The 15,294-nt window shown below is 39.7% G+C and overlaps 1 pseudogene; it reads right to left on the bottom strand.

Annotated features, from left to right (window-relative positions):
- Positions 1-1,014: 1,014 nt before the first annotated feature.
- LOC100355542 (splicing factor 3A subunit 1 pseudogene) overlaps positions 1,015-15,294 on the bottom strand; it is a 50,337-nt pseudogene continuing 36,057 nt past the window's right edge.

Raw genomic sequence — 15,294 nt, 5'->3', positions numbered from 1 at the left:
ATCATATTTAGACAAGGCCATGGTCAAAGTGGAAGTTCTGTCCTCCCTTCAGAGAAAGGTACCTCCTTCTTAGATGACCTGTTCTTTCCACTGGGATCTCACTCGTGGAGATCTTTAATTTAGTTTTCTTTTTTTTTTTCCCAGAGTGTCTTGGCTTTCCATGCCTGAAATACTCTCATGGGCTTTTCAGCCGGATCCGCATGCCTTAAGGGCTGATTCTGAGGCCAGAGTGCTGTTTAGGACATCTGCCATTCTATGGGTCTGCTGTGTATCTCACTTCCCATGTTGGATCATTCTCTCCCTTTTTGATTCTATCAGCTAGTATTTGCAGACACTATTCTTGTTTATGTGATCCCTTCGGCTCTTAGTCCTATCATTATGATCAATTGTGAACAGAAATTGATCACTGGGACTAGTGAGATGGCATTGGTACATGCCACCTTGATGGGATTGCATTGGAATCCCCTGGTATGTTTCTAACTCTACCGTTTGAGGTAAGTCAGCTTGAGCATGTCCCGAATTGCACATCTCTTCCCTCTCTTATTCCCACTCTTATATTTAACGGCGATCACTTTTCAGTTAAGTTTCAGCACTTAAGAATAATTGTGTATTGATTAAATACCTCTCTATATGTGGATTTTAATTTACATCAAAATAAACTTTTAGTTCCATTTTTCATGAAGTTTTCTTTTTCAAGAAGTTTATTACACCACAGCAAAATACAAAAATCATCAATGACCATAACAACCATATTCAATCAGCCAAGTGCCTCTTGGCTCAATGTACCTATCCTGTGGGCCATTTCTGGGCTCTTAGCTCCTAATGGGTTGCTCCAACTAACAAGTGCCTTCATACCATACCCTAACACAATAGGGTTCCAAGCAGTGGCTTCAAAAGCCCTGCTACTGCTACTAACGTGGAAAGGAGGCCAGGGAATGAACCTCGGTAGGACATTCTGAATGTCCAAATAGAAAGTGAAAGCATGTGCTTACCCCAGGGAGGCCTCCTGTGTGTCTAGGGCAAATATGGGGGAGCGGGACACAAAACCGCAGGGACCTGGCAGCACGTTTCTCTCTTCTTGTTGTCTCTCTCCTTGAGGGCCAGGTGATGATGGTGCCATTGGCCAGGTTGTAGTAAGCCAGCGAGTTGAGATCTTTGATGAAGATTCCTTCACACTGTAGTTTCTGTTTTCCTGCAGGCATGCCTGTAGCTTCATGAATCTTTACTTTGATGACACAGACCTGTCTGTGAGAAGCAAGGTGAAGACCAGCACCTGTCCATTCAGCTTCCATTCTATCTTACCCTGCATGTTGGGCTTTGATGGATACTGGACCCTTGTTCCTGTGCAGGAACTCCTCAGCCATGAGGTTGTCCTTTGCCTTCAGTTTCTTTGAGGCAGGCTCATCTTCCATGGGAGGTGGAGGGTGAATAGGAGTCACTGGGGCTGGAGCTGGGACAGGTGCCACAGGTAGACAGGCACAAAGGCTGTTGGTTCAATCACAAACAGTGGCTGGGGTGCCATGATAGGAGGTGCTGAGGGAGGCATGGGCACCACATTGACCCTGGGTACATGGATGATGGGTGGCATGGGGGCAATCACCGAGGCCGGAGGCAGCTGGACCACCGATGCCATTGGATGCTGGGCATGACAGGTTCTGCAGACACAGCTGTAGTTCAGCCTGGAGGTGGCACTTGGGTGGTCAAGGCACTGAAGTGATGAGAGGTGCAGAGCTGGGGATGTTGGTGGCTGAAGATGGAGGTGGTGGCTGCTGGAGGATTTCAGTGGGCTTGCTGTGGCCAGTCTTCTCCTTGGTGTCGTTCTCTGGCACCAGGCTCTTGGCCTTATAGATGGCCTCAGCTTGCTCCTGGAGGATAATGTTGGTCTGCACAGCCTGCTGAGTCCGGGCCATACATCCTGAGTGGCTGTCCCAGGTTACCTTCTTACCCATGACTGTTTTCTTCCACAACAAAGATGTCAGTATGCTGCTCAGCCAGTTGCTTCAAGCTGCTCTCAGTATCCAGAACTGGTGCATATACCTCATCATTGCTCTGCTTCTCCCGGATGGAGTGACCCCAATCAAGGAGCCCAATGCACATGTGTTCCTGCATTTTGCTGGCAGGGATATTCTCCCCTGTGATGGTCGATGCAAAATACTCATCTGGAGCAGAGGTGGAGGCAGGGGCTTGGGAGCTTTGGGATCATAGTCTTTGTGGATGATGACTTGGTCTGGAGTTGGGGGCAGAGGTGGAGGAATGGGTGTTTCTGGAGGGGTGGGTACTTTTTGCCCTTCTTTGTCATCCTCTGAACCTTCATCTTTGTCTTGCACTTGGGTGTCCTGGTTCAGCTGGGAAGGAGGCTCCTCGGCCTTCTGTTTCTCATCCTCCTCATCAGACTCAACCTCCTCACCCTCCCCAAACTTCTCATATCGCTCCTGAATCAGGATTCGGGCATCCTGTTCCTCTGGCCTGGTGAGGGGAGGGAAGTTGCCTTGCTCATTGGGCTTCAACTCCACTGTTTCCACCATCACAAAATCATGCCAGTCTATCTGAGCACAGGCCACCTGCTCCTCCTCCCCCTCGTCCTCTCTCAATCCTGGCACTTGGCCCATTCCACCAGGTAACACACCTGATCAGGGGTTTTCAACCTTTCTTGAGCTTTGTAGATAAGCCTTTGCGTGGAATCAAAATCTTGGTATATTGTTCCACAAGCTTCATGAAGCAGTCAAAGAGGCTGTGCTGTGGGTGGAGAAAGTCAATCTGGTAGTTGCCTGCTCTTTCTGCATCAGCTGGGTCAGAAACTGGTGCCCATTCCTCCACGAACTGGGCTGTGAGTTTTACCACCTCCAGGTCAAAGGCTGAAATGGAAGGAGGGTCAGTGATGAACTCAAACTCAAGAGGGGGTTCTTTGGGCATGATGGTCTCTTGGATCACCTGAGCCTGGATATTTTGGGGCAGCTGCTGGTAGGTGCAATGCTGCTGCTAATGCATAACCTTGGGAATGGTGGCTGAGGGCTCCTGGGCCTTCCTCTCCTTGAATTCGCTGACTTTGTGGAGATAGTAGACAAGGTAACTGGGGTTCAGGAAGTTGAACTTGAGGTTGTTGATCTCATTCTGTTGTATCCTGGCTACAAATTCAGGTCCCTTCTGACCATGAAGCTGGCAGTCTTGTCAACGATATTCTGAGTTCTGGAGAAGGGTAAATAATTCCCACCACGCGCTTGGTTGGGGTGGAATCCTTTGGAGATGCATATTTTTTGGTTGCCTATTTGGGTTCCGTGACCCCAGGTGCGACAGAGGCACTGCCTGTACAGATCTGGCAACGCACAGGGCTGCCAGACTGCCTTGTTGTAGGTGACTGTTGCTCTGTCAACACAGCTTCCGCTCTTAGGCAGTAACTTCTAGTCCCGCCCCCTGGTCAGAGACACACACACACACACACACACACACACAACATGCCATTACCATGGTAGCAGTCGGGAAGCAAGGCTGGGTGTCCCAGGAGTCCAGGTGCAGCTTGGGTAGTTCTGTGAGCCAGTCAGACCCAGAGGCTGGAGACAGGTGAGAAATTCTTCATCACCCACTCTCTGGCCTTCGTCCCCTCCCATTGGCCTCTAACTTTGGAGGTTCCCTTCTCCCCCAGGACTGCCGCCTCAAGGCCCCTCTTTCCTATACCTTTAGCCTTCTTTTGCTTCAGACCTGCCCCCTTCAGGCCTTCCAAATCCCATCATTCATGAAATTTTGATACACCCTTATATCTGTCATTGCAAGTATCATGGCATATTTAAGATTTTGTGTACCCATTAGTTTATCCTATTGAGCTGAGAGTTTCTCAGGGTGGCATTTTAATGTGTGATTATATCATGTTTACTAACACAGAATTTACTAATTCTCTACTGATATTTGTCAGATTTATTTGCATTGAATTGAAATACATGATGGCACAAAACTACAAAGGCAGAGTCAGAGAGAGTGAGTGAATGCGAACGGTCTTAGCTGTTGACTTACTGCCTGTGTGCCCAGGGAATGCTGGGGCTGATCCAGGCTGAGTCTGTGAGCCAGGAGTCAAGATTCTAAGCCAGGCCTCCTGTGTGATGGCAACTATGACTGGGGTTCCAGTATGCTGGATCAGATATTGAAATTTGTGCTGCAGGCAATAGGGAGCCATTGGTGCTTTGGACTGCTTGCAATGACAGGATGTCATTAAGTGATCCTGAGCAGGAAGAAGTTAGAGAGAGGTAATATCAAGTGCAGCCCATACCTGTAGTAGACAATAGGAGCTGAGTATATTGATTTTAGCCTGACTTTTCGGGAATCTCTGTTCTTCTCTCACTTGGGACATAGGAGTGTTATTTTATCTTACTTTTTTGTGGAGGTGGGGCTTTTTTTGAGATTAAAAATTACTCTTTTTTAAAGCTTTTGGAGGTATCTGGCTGACAGGCTGCTGAGGTTTTATAATCAACCATTTCTAATCATGAAATGTTCTAATTATAAAAAGTAATGTAGTCAGACATCCTAAATTATGTTCCCATTCACTTTGCCAAGTACCTTTCCAAAACCATTTCTTGTTCTGGCATCCTACTTTCTTTTAGTAAATCTCTTTTTACAACACAGAAAACTGAAGAGAGTTCAGCTGCAGAAGTGTTATAACTTGTATGCAAAGGTGTGAGTGCATTTGATCCAAGATAAGTCACAGTGCAATACACTGCCTTCTAAATCTAAACTCATTTTTTTTTCCTGGAGCTGCTTTCAAAGCCAAGAGTGAGGTGACCATCTGAGTGAAATTAAAATGACAATAACAATAGCAGCCCTTCCTGACTTGAGAAACAGGCTTTCAGTTCCTGCCACAAAGCCTGATTTTTGAGATGGACATGAATATGACCTGGGCTAGTAGATTTCAATTCAGGACTCACAGATAGATGCTTGGTGGTCCCAAAGGTCCCTGAAGGTGAGAAAAGTAGACAGAACAGGCATGTTCCAATGTCTTCTTCTATCTGGCAGATTCACTCATATCCTCTGAATACAATTACTTACAAAAAGAATTTGACTGCAGTTGACATTATGAGAAACCACTGATACAATACCACAAATAAAAGGTTGCATGGAGGAAAATTCCATGGTTGTAGAACCAGCACTTCTCCTTAGGTTTTTAATTTTGCACTTTCAGTTAGTTGTGAGTATTTACTTCACCTCTCTGAACCTTAGTTTTCTCATCACAGATATTGTGAAATTCAAATGTAAAAAGCTTTTGAGAAGTAGTTAGTAAGTTTTAATATTCTGCTCAAGCACAGGATATTGTTTTCCAGAGAACAGGTTAGTAAATTAATGAAATTCTAGAGGAACAACACAACTCTGTCATTATTGATTAATTGTTTGAAGGTTGACTGTGATGGTTAATTTTGTGGGTCACTTTGGGCTACAGGTGCCTAACAGTTGGCAAAACATTATTCTGGATGTTTCTGTGAGGGTGTTTTTGGGTGAAATTTTCACTAAAATTAGTGAAGTTGAATAAATGAGATGCTGGGTCAATGAGACTTATCCAGTGACCTGAAGGCCTTGGTAGAACAAAAGGCTGTACCTCTTCTGAGTTAAGATAGAGTTTTCCTGCTTATTGGTAGCATTTGAACCAGGACATCAGCTCTTCCTGTTTCTAATGCACGGTTCAACTTTCTGATTTGAAGGGAGATATCAGGTCTGCAGATCTTGGACAAGCCAGCCTCTGTCATCATGTGCAACCGTTCCTTATAATAAGTCTATTTCTGGGTTACGGATAAGTATGTGTATGTGTTTTCCTGTGTATGCAACTTATTGGTCCTGTTTCTTTGGAGAAGCGTGTCTAATCTTGTCAAGATGATTTTGAAATAGATTTGCATATTCTTTGACATCTTCTCCCTAGAAGGTGGGGCCCATTACTCCTCTTCCTTGACTGGGGGACTTGACTCAGTGCTGTCTAGTGAATAGTGCTTCTAGTGAATAGCACACATGTGTTTAAATCATAAAAACACATGGTGACTTTCTTTTGTTTTGCTCTTTTAGATCAGTCTCTATAGGAAGATAACTGCCATGCCCTGAGGATGTTCATGCCTTCTTATAAAGAAATCCACATGATAAGGGACTGAGACCTCTAGACAACAGCCGCATGAATTATTTTGGACATGAGCTTTCAACTTGCCTGTTGAGCTGTCAGAAGACTGAATCCCTGGCAGAAATCTCGACTACTACTTCATGAGAGATCTCGAACCACATCCACCCATCAGAGCTGCTGTGATACTGGTCCCATAGAATGTAGGTGAGACAATGAATACTTACTGTGTGAAGCCACTGTTTTTGGAGGTTGTTTTTGCAATGTTGGCACTTACTGTATAGAGGATATTTCCATCGACCTCCATTCTTACACTCCGGATTGTGAGTCATTCCTGGGCAAGATGGAGAACCAATAATGAAAAGATTAGCTGCATTTTCTACTTGCATCAGACATAGGAGAGTGGCCAACATACAGAAAAGCTGGATCAGAATTCAGAAGATTCACGTTGATCTGGGCAGGAAGTCAAGACCTAAATGAAGGTCAGCGAGAGCAAAGGCAAAGTAGAGGGGGCTTGGAGAGAAAAGCAAACTGTTCATCAGCACAATGGGGAATAGTTGACAGTGTAAAAATGAAGGTCAGACTCCTGTACACTTAAAATAGGTGTTCAATACATATGCATTGATTGATGTCGGTTGATTTATTTTGAGTGCCAGACAGATTGTGAGTCATCAATGTTGCAATGTAGCTTAAATAAATGTGAGCTGTGCTTGGAAAGTAAAATACAACAGTGATAACCAAAGAGCACCTTTTTGCTTCTCATTGTGAAGCTCTCCTGTTGCCACCTCTGGACTCTGAGAAGGAGAAGGTAGCCATTGGATGATAAATGATGCTTTATCATTAGAAAAGAAAAGAATGAGGAAGGGCTTTGGCAGTGGAGGTGCAGACCTGGATTGATTTTTCTGTTGGTTGAAGACGGGTGTGATTTGCAAAGATGCTGAGAAACATTTCTGTGGGTGACTGGTGGGAGAACAAAAGTGGAGAAGTGTGATTATAGGTTGGTAGTGGGAGAGAAATTTGATATAGATGTTGGCCACTAGTAATGAAAAGAAATAGCTTAATTTTGGTTTCTTATACTGTTAATATAAATCTCTGATTTTTGGATTCAACAGAATAAGTGCAACTGTGCCTTAGTTCACATTAAATCACCATTTTTTTGTTGTTATCATTGCTTTTGTTTCTTTCTCCCATTTGAGATATTATGGGCAATGTGCGGTACTGAATGACACAAGATTAGGAAGATGCTCTGTGTTCTGGTTTTCCTGAGGATCTGTTTATATTTTTTGTGTCAGTGTTGTTATTATAGTGCCACTTTTACTCCAAAGGATCATGTTTTAGACAACCAGTGATATGACCAGTTAGTGGAGGAATGTTGGTAGAGAAGCAATCTTGTGGAGTGCTTAGAGATATGGACTCAAAAACAAAACCCCTGGGGGACAAAATCCAAGCTCTGTCACTTAATTGTCATGTGTCCTTGAATAATTTCCTTAATACCTCCACACTCTTAATGCTATAACGTCGAGAATGGTAACATATGTTAATGTGGTTAGGTAAGGATTAAATAAGTTATTATGCATAAAGCCTTTCAAATAGTACCTGACATATGAAAACTCTATAAAAGCATTATCTTTAGTTAATATTTAATGCTCACAAAACTCTTGTAATTAAGGTGTTATGGTGCCCTTCTCAAGTGAGTACATTGACATATCTAAAGGTAAAGAAAAATTTTAATAGGCAAACTGTCTGGAAAACTGTAGCTGCAGGATTTGGTCTGTGCTTTGACCTCAAAGCTGAAACTTGTTCCAGCATTCCTTAAGTCCAATTAGCTTCAAATCCTCTTTATAGCATTTCTTCATAATCTATAATGCTTGCATTCTTATTCTCACCCGATTCTATATTGGCACTATCCAGAGTAGAGAATTTTTAGGGAGGAAGTGGTGAGTGGGAGACAGCATGGTGGGAGGGGTAGAGATCACTTCTGTTATCAAAGGGTATCATGTGTTCATCTTGTTTAATATGCCTCTGCATTAGCTTCACAGAAGATGAGGTCGGGGCAGCTGCACACAAATTAAACTACTGGATTTCTCTGGATTCGCTTTATGGATAGTATTCCCAGATTCACAAAAATCTAGGATGATTCTCAGGAGAGAACACAGAAGTATCTGTGTTTGTAACTATGGAGGCAAGACTCAGAAAGATTAGCAGAGTGCTTGAAACATGATGAGAGAAATAATGTTTGATCTTTACACGTGGACAAGTTCAGAGAACCAAATTACTGTGGCTGCACAGAGAAGTAGATTAAAGCACTTACCGGTATGGCACAATTGCCAAAGATCAAAAAGAAATTGACTTGTCTTAGTGAATGCCAGTTTGAGTGATCGGCTAGGGTCCAGGCACTTCCCTTCCCTGTTGGGCTTTCTCACAAGAGAACGCTATACCTCAGCTCTTAGATGAACTCTATCAATAGACAGATTTGACAACGGTAGAATTATAATATTTCCTTGTGTTTGAAAATGAATTCAGCTAAGTCTTGGAAAAGCAAAATTCCAATTTATAGACTTAGGATATATAACTGCTCCACCACCTTGGGAGATGGCCTTGGTGCAGTTTACCCCACACGTTCCTTCTGGGCTGAGTTTTCTCTTTGTGCAGCTTGTTTCCTCAAGCGGAACTTTTTATAAGGTATCAAACTCTTGCTTAAACTCTGAATCCCCATTTATAAATAATAATAGTACACATCAGCATCATTGTGAGGATTGGAAATGATTTATCTAATGTGCCTATCCTATGGCTCTGAGACATATGCCTAAATACTACTACTGTCTTTACATCTACCAGTGCTAATAAGAAAGATAATAAGAGTAGCCACACTGGTTCTAATGGAGTGGTCACTTGACACTGTCAGGATAGTGTATTTTACTGCATCAATATTTGTTACCCATATTAACTTATTGAATTACTAAGATTAACATATATAGCTGGGGCACATGATGTTTTCCCCAAAATGTTAGATCCCTTCCTCTATGCAAAGAGAGGCCACCTTATTTCTCCTTGAAAGGGTGTGTTTCTCTTGTATAGACAAGCACTTAGAGAACATTTTACTTTTTAAAAGAGCACATTTCCATACCTATCATGGAAATGAAAGCTTTTCAAGAAAATTCCTGTGAAAAGTCTAAGATTATTAAAAGAATAACTGTTGAGGAAAAAAGAAACAAAGCATTTAACCTTTTTCCTCTAAAAGTCAGAGACTGCATTTCTTACAAAAGCCTCTGCAACCTCCAATTTTATTCAAGAACTGAAGAAACTAACAGTCCCCAAGGCTCTGAGATTTAATTTCCATTGCATAGAATGCCCCTCACATCAGAATTAATCAGGCTTGCTTTCTACTGTTTCATTTCCCTTCAGGAATCCTGTGGTGTAAACCTCATAGGTAAACACAGATATTCATCTACTCAAGGTGTTTTAAAGAGGCAAACGTTTAGGGACCTAAATCATTGGCATTGATGGGTATGCACTGACTTGGGCGCAATTCATCTCCTCTAATTCACCAAGTCTGCTTCAGCATCTTCTGTGCTCACAAGAGCAATAGCTTTGCTCCAAGATATCAGGACAAATGATCTGATGTTTATGGGTTTTGCTGCCTATAAGGAGATGAAACAATCCTAAACTTTTTTAAAGAAGAAAAAAAAATCAGATGTATAAAACATTTTTTAGCATCTCAATTTGCTATTGGTAGCTCAGGTAGCATTGTCTTAAAGTATCCAGTTTTGTCACTTCTACAAACCTTCAATTTATTGATACCCTAGAGTTATAAGGAAATCACTTCTAAGGTTATACATTAAATTCCTGTGACAATTTGGATGTTTGAGGATCTCCCTGTGTTGGTTGTCTGTTGGTAGAAATTTTGGGTCTCCTTGGAAAGAAAGTAAATGTTGGCTCCAGCTCAGTGATAATGTGTTTACACAATTTCGTCTTATTTATAGAAGAAAGGGCCTAAGTAAATCTAAATATGTGTTTTTATGCCCTGTACTTGCAGTTGTACACTATAGGAGGATGTGGCTTTCCACTGTTGCTTTTGTAGCTATGAAAGACTTAATGATCTACTTATCTCTTCTCTGTTGTTTGCTATTTTAATTCTTAGCAAACTGGAAGTTGTTTCAGTTCAAAAAGTGGACAAAGGACAGGGTGTGTTCTTTTTCAAATCTCTTTTTTTAGAGATTGTAGGGAGATGGAGAGGATGAAATGTGGCTTTACAACATTAACTTCCCCAAGGTAATTAGCATTCTCTTCCAATGCTCTGATTTCTGGGGGATTTGCTTTACCTTTGAGTTGGCTGCAAACTTTATGCAGGTATTACAGGCAGAGAACCTCAAGGGAGTTTGAGATGTACCTTTGGAGCATAATAAGTAGCTTAAATGATTTTATTTACAGCCTGTTTACCTAGTCATAGACGGTTCAGGAAGTTTGTGAAGTCAAAAGCTACTTTACTTCAAATTTGATTGAACAGGGAATATATTCCTGAAGCACATTCTTTCTTCATTCATTTTGGATATACAGATAGTAATTTAGGAAAAATAGTACAGTTTGCCCTTTCTTTCTTGAGTGTTGACAAACTCAGAGAGGAAGATATCACAATTTGATTCATTGCTGGAGGCTAGTCTCAGGAGGAAGGTAAATCAGCTACAGAAGTTAATTCTGTCTTTGGTAGTGTCAAACAATAGGACTAAGAATGTGTGCTGAAATTGCTGGTTTCTCAGGATGTTGCCATTTCTGGCCATTCATATTGCCCAAGTGCGAGGCAACAGGGATTTAGCCTATTGGTTAAGATGCCTGCATCTCATATCAAAGTGTCTGGGTTAGATTCCCAGTCTTGAATCCTGGCTCCACCTTCAGCGGTGATAACTCCTGTAACTGGATTCCTGCTACCAGGGAGACCTGGATTGAGTTCCTGGCTCCTGGCTTCAGCCTTGGCCCAGCCCTACTCATTGTGGGCATTTCAGGAGTAACCCAGTGGATAGGAGCTTGCTCTACTAAATAATAAGCTCACTGAGAGTTAAGTTTCTTTGTGAATATCCAGGCTACAACATTTCCAGTGTCTGTATAGAGGCGAGCATTTGAAAAATATTTATTAAATTAATGAAGCAGGCTTGTGTTCAAGTAAAATTTGACACAAATATGGCTGACAATTTTCTACCTTAATAAATTTCTCAGCAATAATAGCATTCAGTTATTTACTATATATATGATACTGTGCTAAGTACTTTGCCTATCCTTTCTTTATATCTTCATACTCTATGTAGGTTTATTTCAAAAATGATCAAACTAGGCTTTGGGAATGTGGGCTTAAACTAGTGTTCTGCCCTCTTTAGCTCTTTGAAGTGTAAGAGGTAGCAACCTTTGTTTGTAAATTATGGGTTAATAGAGATAACTATTAGAATAACTACAATGTAATGTATTAGAGTGAAATGGACACTTTGAGATTCAATGATTGTTTATAGACTTTGTCACTTCTGCTGAGGAACAGTGTTTTTTTTTTTTTACATACTATTTGTTGAACTCTTACTTAGTGTAGGGTTAACTTTATGATAATTAAGTACACTGAAAGTAGATCTTTGTAAAAATTAGGAGTGGAAAAGGAAGAGGGAGGAGGGGTTGGAGTATGGGTAGGAGGGAGGGTAGTGTGGGAAGTATCACTATGTTCCTAAACCTTATATATGAAACACATAAAACTTGTATAACTGAAATAAAATTAAGAAGTAACTTTCTCAAGATTGCTGCAAATAATTATCTTTGCCTAGTATGTAGCTTGCAATTTTTAGTTATATCTAGGTTTAAGTTAATTTTATTCTTTGAGTCAATAATTAGCAGAAATAATTTATTAATTTCAAGTAGTTTTAGTCCACCAATCTCTTACACTTTCTTTTTTATCCTAAAAGTGTACAGATCTAGTACTAGTACTAGTATTGGCAAAATTTAGCAGCTTTAGTCATTTTGAGTCTACCATATACAACCTTAGTTCCATAATAAGTAGTAATTCCTCTTAAGCAGAACTATTTCTGGTTGCTGTGGGTTGCTAATTCTATTTGAGATCTTTGGCCAATTTTCTGATACTTCCTAGATTCTCCTTACACTAGGAAAGACTTTGTTTAGATGAATTGTTGTAAGAGATCCTGGTTTATATACATACATACATACACACACACACACACACACACACACACATATATATATATATATATATAAAATTCTGAATGTCCCACTTAGAAACAGTGTTGTTGTCCAAAGGGAATGTGATATCAAATACCAAAGACAGTTTGGTTGTAAGACCAGTCAGGGGAGATGCTAGCCATGAGCGACTGGTACTCATAATGCGTCTAGTGCAATCATCTGGACGGTACATCTGTCTGTGTACCAGCTGAGTGTCAGTCTGGTGATCACTCATCTCTTTGACTATTTATAAATGGGAAGAATTTATTAACAGTGGTGGAAAATTCTACCTAGACAATTTTCCCAATATATTTTGCTGATTATTTTTGTGTGCCAGTTCAAATCTCTTCTGATCAGTACTAGTATATCAACAGAAACCAGAAGAGACAGAATCACTGTATAGAATATATTCAATATGGTAGGTACTATACATATTTCACTAAAGGTTTCTTGGCATTCTTAATGTCTTATTGGTGTGCTATTTCTAGATTAAATAATGTGAGCAACTAATGAATAAATAACATTGTCACCAAGTCAACATCTCCTTATGGGAAAATTTTAAATTTCTGTGAGGCTTGAGGAAAGCAGGTGCATTGGGTGTTCAGAAATGATTGGAATATGGTAGCAAGAACTGTGAAGGGTCTCTGATTTTACTCTGCTTGCTAGTTGAGAAGTTAGTCAGCTGTAACTTCATAAATGCTGATAGAAAACATGAGGCTCCTAGATCAGACAAAGGAGTTATTACTCATGTTGCACTAGGAAGCATGAGCTTCATGTTTCCACTAGATCTCCATGCTCTTCAGGTACCACAGGGCAATGCAGACAGATAAGAATGCTATTGAGACAATGTGTTTGTGTCTTATCTGAGGAACCCAAGCTAACAAAACCCCAATTTTTATAATGAGCCACCAGCAAACTTGCTTAAACATTGTCCCAGAGGGAGACATTATCTTTGACATATAGACAGTAACAAATCTACCTTATGATCTGCAAGAAGACAGTTTGTAATCACCCTTGGCTGTTCTATATACAAATATACTGGAAACAATAGACTAGTATGAAACTCATCAGCGTACTGCTTGTAAGATGTGTAGAAATTTGAGAGACTCTGGAGAATTCTCTCCGAAAATATGAAAGCCCAAGGAACCATCTGACTGTGAACTAATTTTGAAAAGGTTTGAACTTTTCCTTATTCAACCAGCCAGCTTTCTTAGCATCTTCTTTCTCTTTCTCTCACTCTTTTAATGTCCTCATGAATTTTTTTCTTTTTTTTCCCTTTTTTTTTTTCAAATTTACTGGCAGGATCAGTGCCAATAGCCCTTCTGATGAAAACTGAACCTCTGAGATGCCAATTAACATTGCATTGCTGAAACAAGTCAATTCTTTATTTGTTTCTCCAGCCAAGTTTGTGCATTTGAACTTTAAAGGTTTTGTTTTCATGGTCTATAGCACAGGAGGAAAATGACAAAACCAGCTAAATCCTCTATAAGCAACAGAGAAAGGAAACCAAAAGCTTGTTGCTGAACCAATTTGATCTTCTTTTTCTTGTCTTCCAAGCCCTGCTTATTTATAGCTGTTGTAGAAATCTGTAGAAGAAAGACAAGCAAGACTAAGAGTAAGTACAAAAGCTGGACTGACAACGATTGGGTATAAAGAGAAGTGAATTATGTCAATGCAAAATGTATTTAGAAAGAACTTCAGAGAATCAAGTGGGGAAAAGGTCATGGTATGATATTTCTGAGAGACCAGAAGTGAGCCATTGATGTGTCTTTATTACATTCCTATCGGTGAAACATTTCCACTATTTCATAATTATTTGTTTTTAATTTGGAAAAATTTTAAAATATTTTAGCAAACTTTATATCAAGCTGCCATTTCAGATGAGAAATATATTTATCTTAAATGTAGGCATTGGGACAATAGTTCCTATTTCAAGTGAGAAATATACTAATTTACAATATAGTCATTGACACAAGTACTCATCATGTTTGAATCATATCACAATGTTAATTTGAAATAGAAAAAAATTGGGGATGACCAGTTTAATTTACCTAACTAATTTTCTTGGATTTGATAATTATTATGAAAACATATAAATTCTACTTAAATACCTAGGAATCTTTGGCATGAATGAATACTATTTGAATTATGTTAAATGTAATAGTGGTAATATCGGTATTTAGAAGTCATTTTGAAAATACTGATAAGTTGATATTTTAAATTATAATATATAATAAATACAGAAACTCTATTTAGAAGGATTTTGAATGATATTTTAGGATGAAAATATTAACTAACTTTAATATATCTATGATCTTAATGGAAGTCTGATGTAATTTCTTAGAATGAATAAATATTTAATTATTAATCAATTCATTAATCCAAAATGATCTTATATACTGCAGTTTGCTTTCATGTAGATGTTACATACACATTGTGTTTATTAATATATATATATGCATAACAATCACTGATATTCTCAACTGTTTTCATATCTAATGGTAACCAGAGTTAAATGTATACTATTTCAGATTTTTTTTTTTTAGCTCTTTCTACTTTTAACCTCATAAGGCTTTAAGGAAGAAAAAATAATAGTAAGAATTCCTTTATTCTTTACTCCCTTATCTTCCAATTATATGGGAAGCAAATAGTGCACTGCCCATGAAAAATGCTTTTGTGTACATTACCGGGAAGCTGGAATTAGAAGTGGAACCAGTACTTGAATCCAGACACTGTTATACAGGATATAGGCATCCCAAAAGGTGTCTTAACTCCTGCACTAAGCACCCAGCCCCACTGTTAGCTTTCAAATGGATTTTACTTTACCTAAATGAATTATAGCTTTTGTGTGCAAAAGGAGAGCATTTCATTGCTTTAGGTGTTCGTTTAAAAGCTCAAAATCAGAATTTTTAGTGTTTTGAGTCTAATAAAATTGTAAAATATTATTTATTGAATTCTTTTAATGTACCAGCTACTTCTTTTGTATGGTTTGTCAATTGAATCTCATA

The sequence above is a fragment of the Oryctolagus cuniculus genome, chromosome 9, assembly GCF_051225735.1.
Source record: "Oryctolagus cuniculus isolate XC-2025 breed Fujian yellow rabbit chromosome 9, ASM5122573v1, whole genome shotgun sequence".
Taxonomy (NCBI): Eukaryota; Metazoa; Chordata; class Mammalia; order Lagomorpha; family Leporidae; genus Oryctolagus; species Oryctolagus cuniculus.
This window is presented reverse-complemented; position numbering and strand designations above follow the sequence as displayed.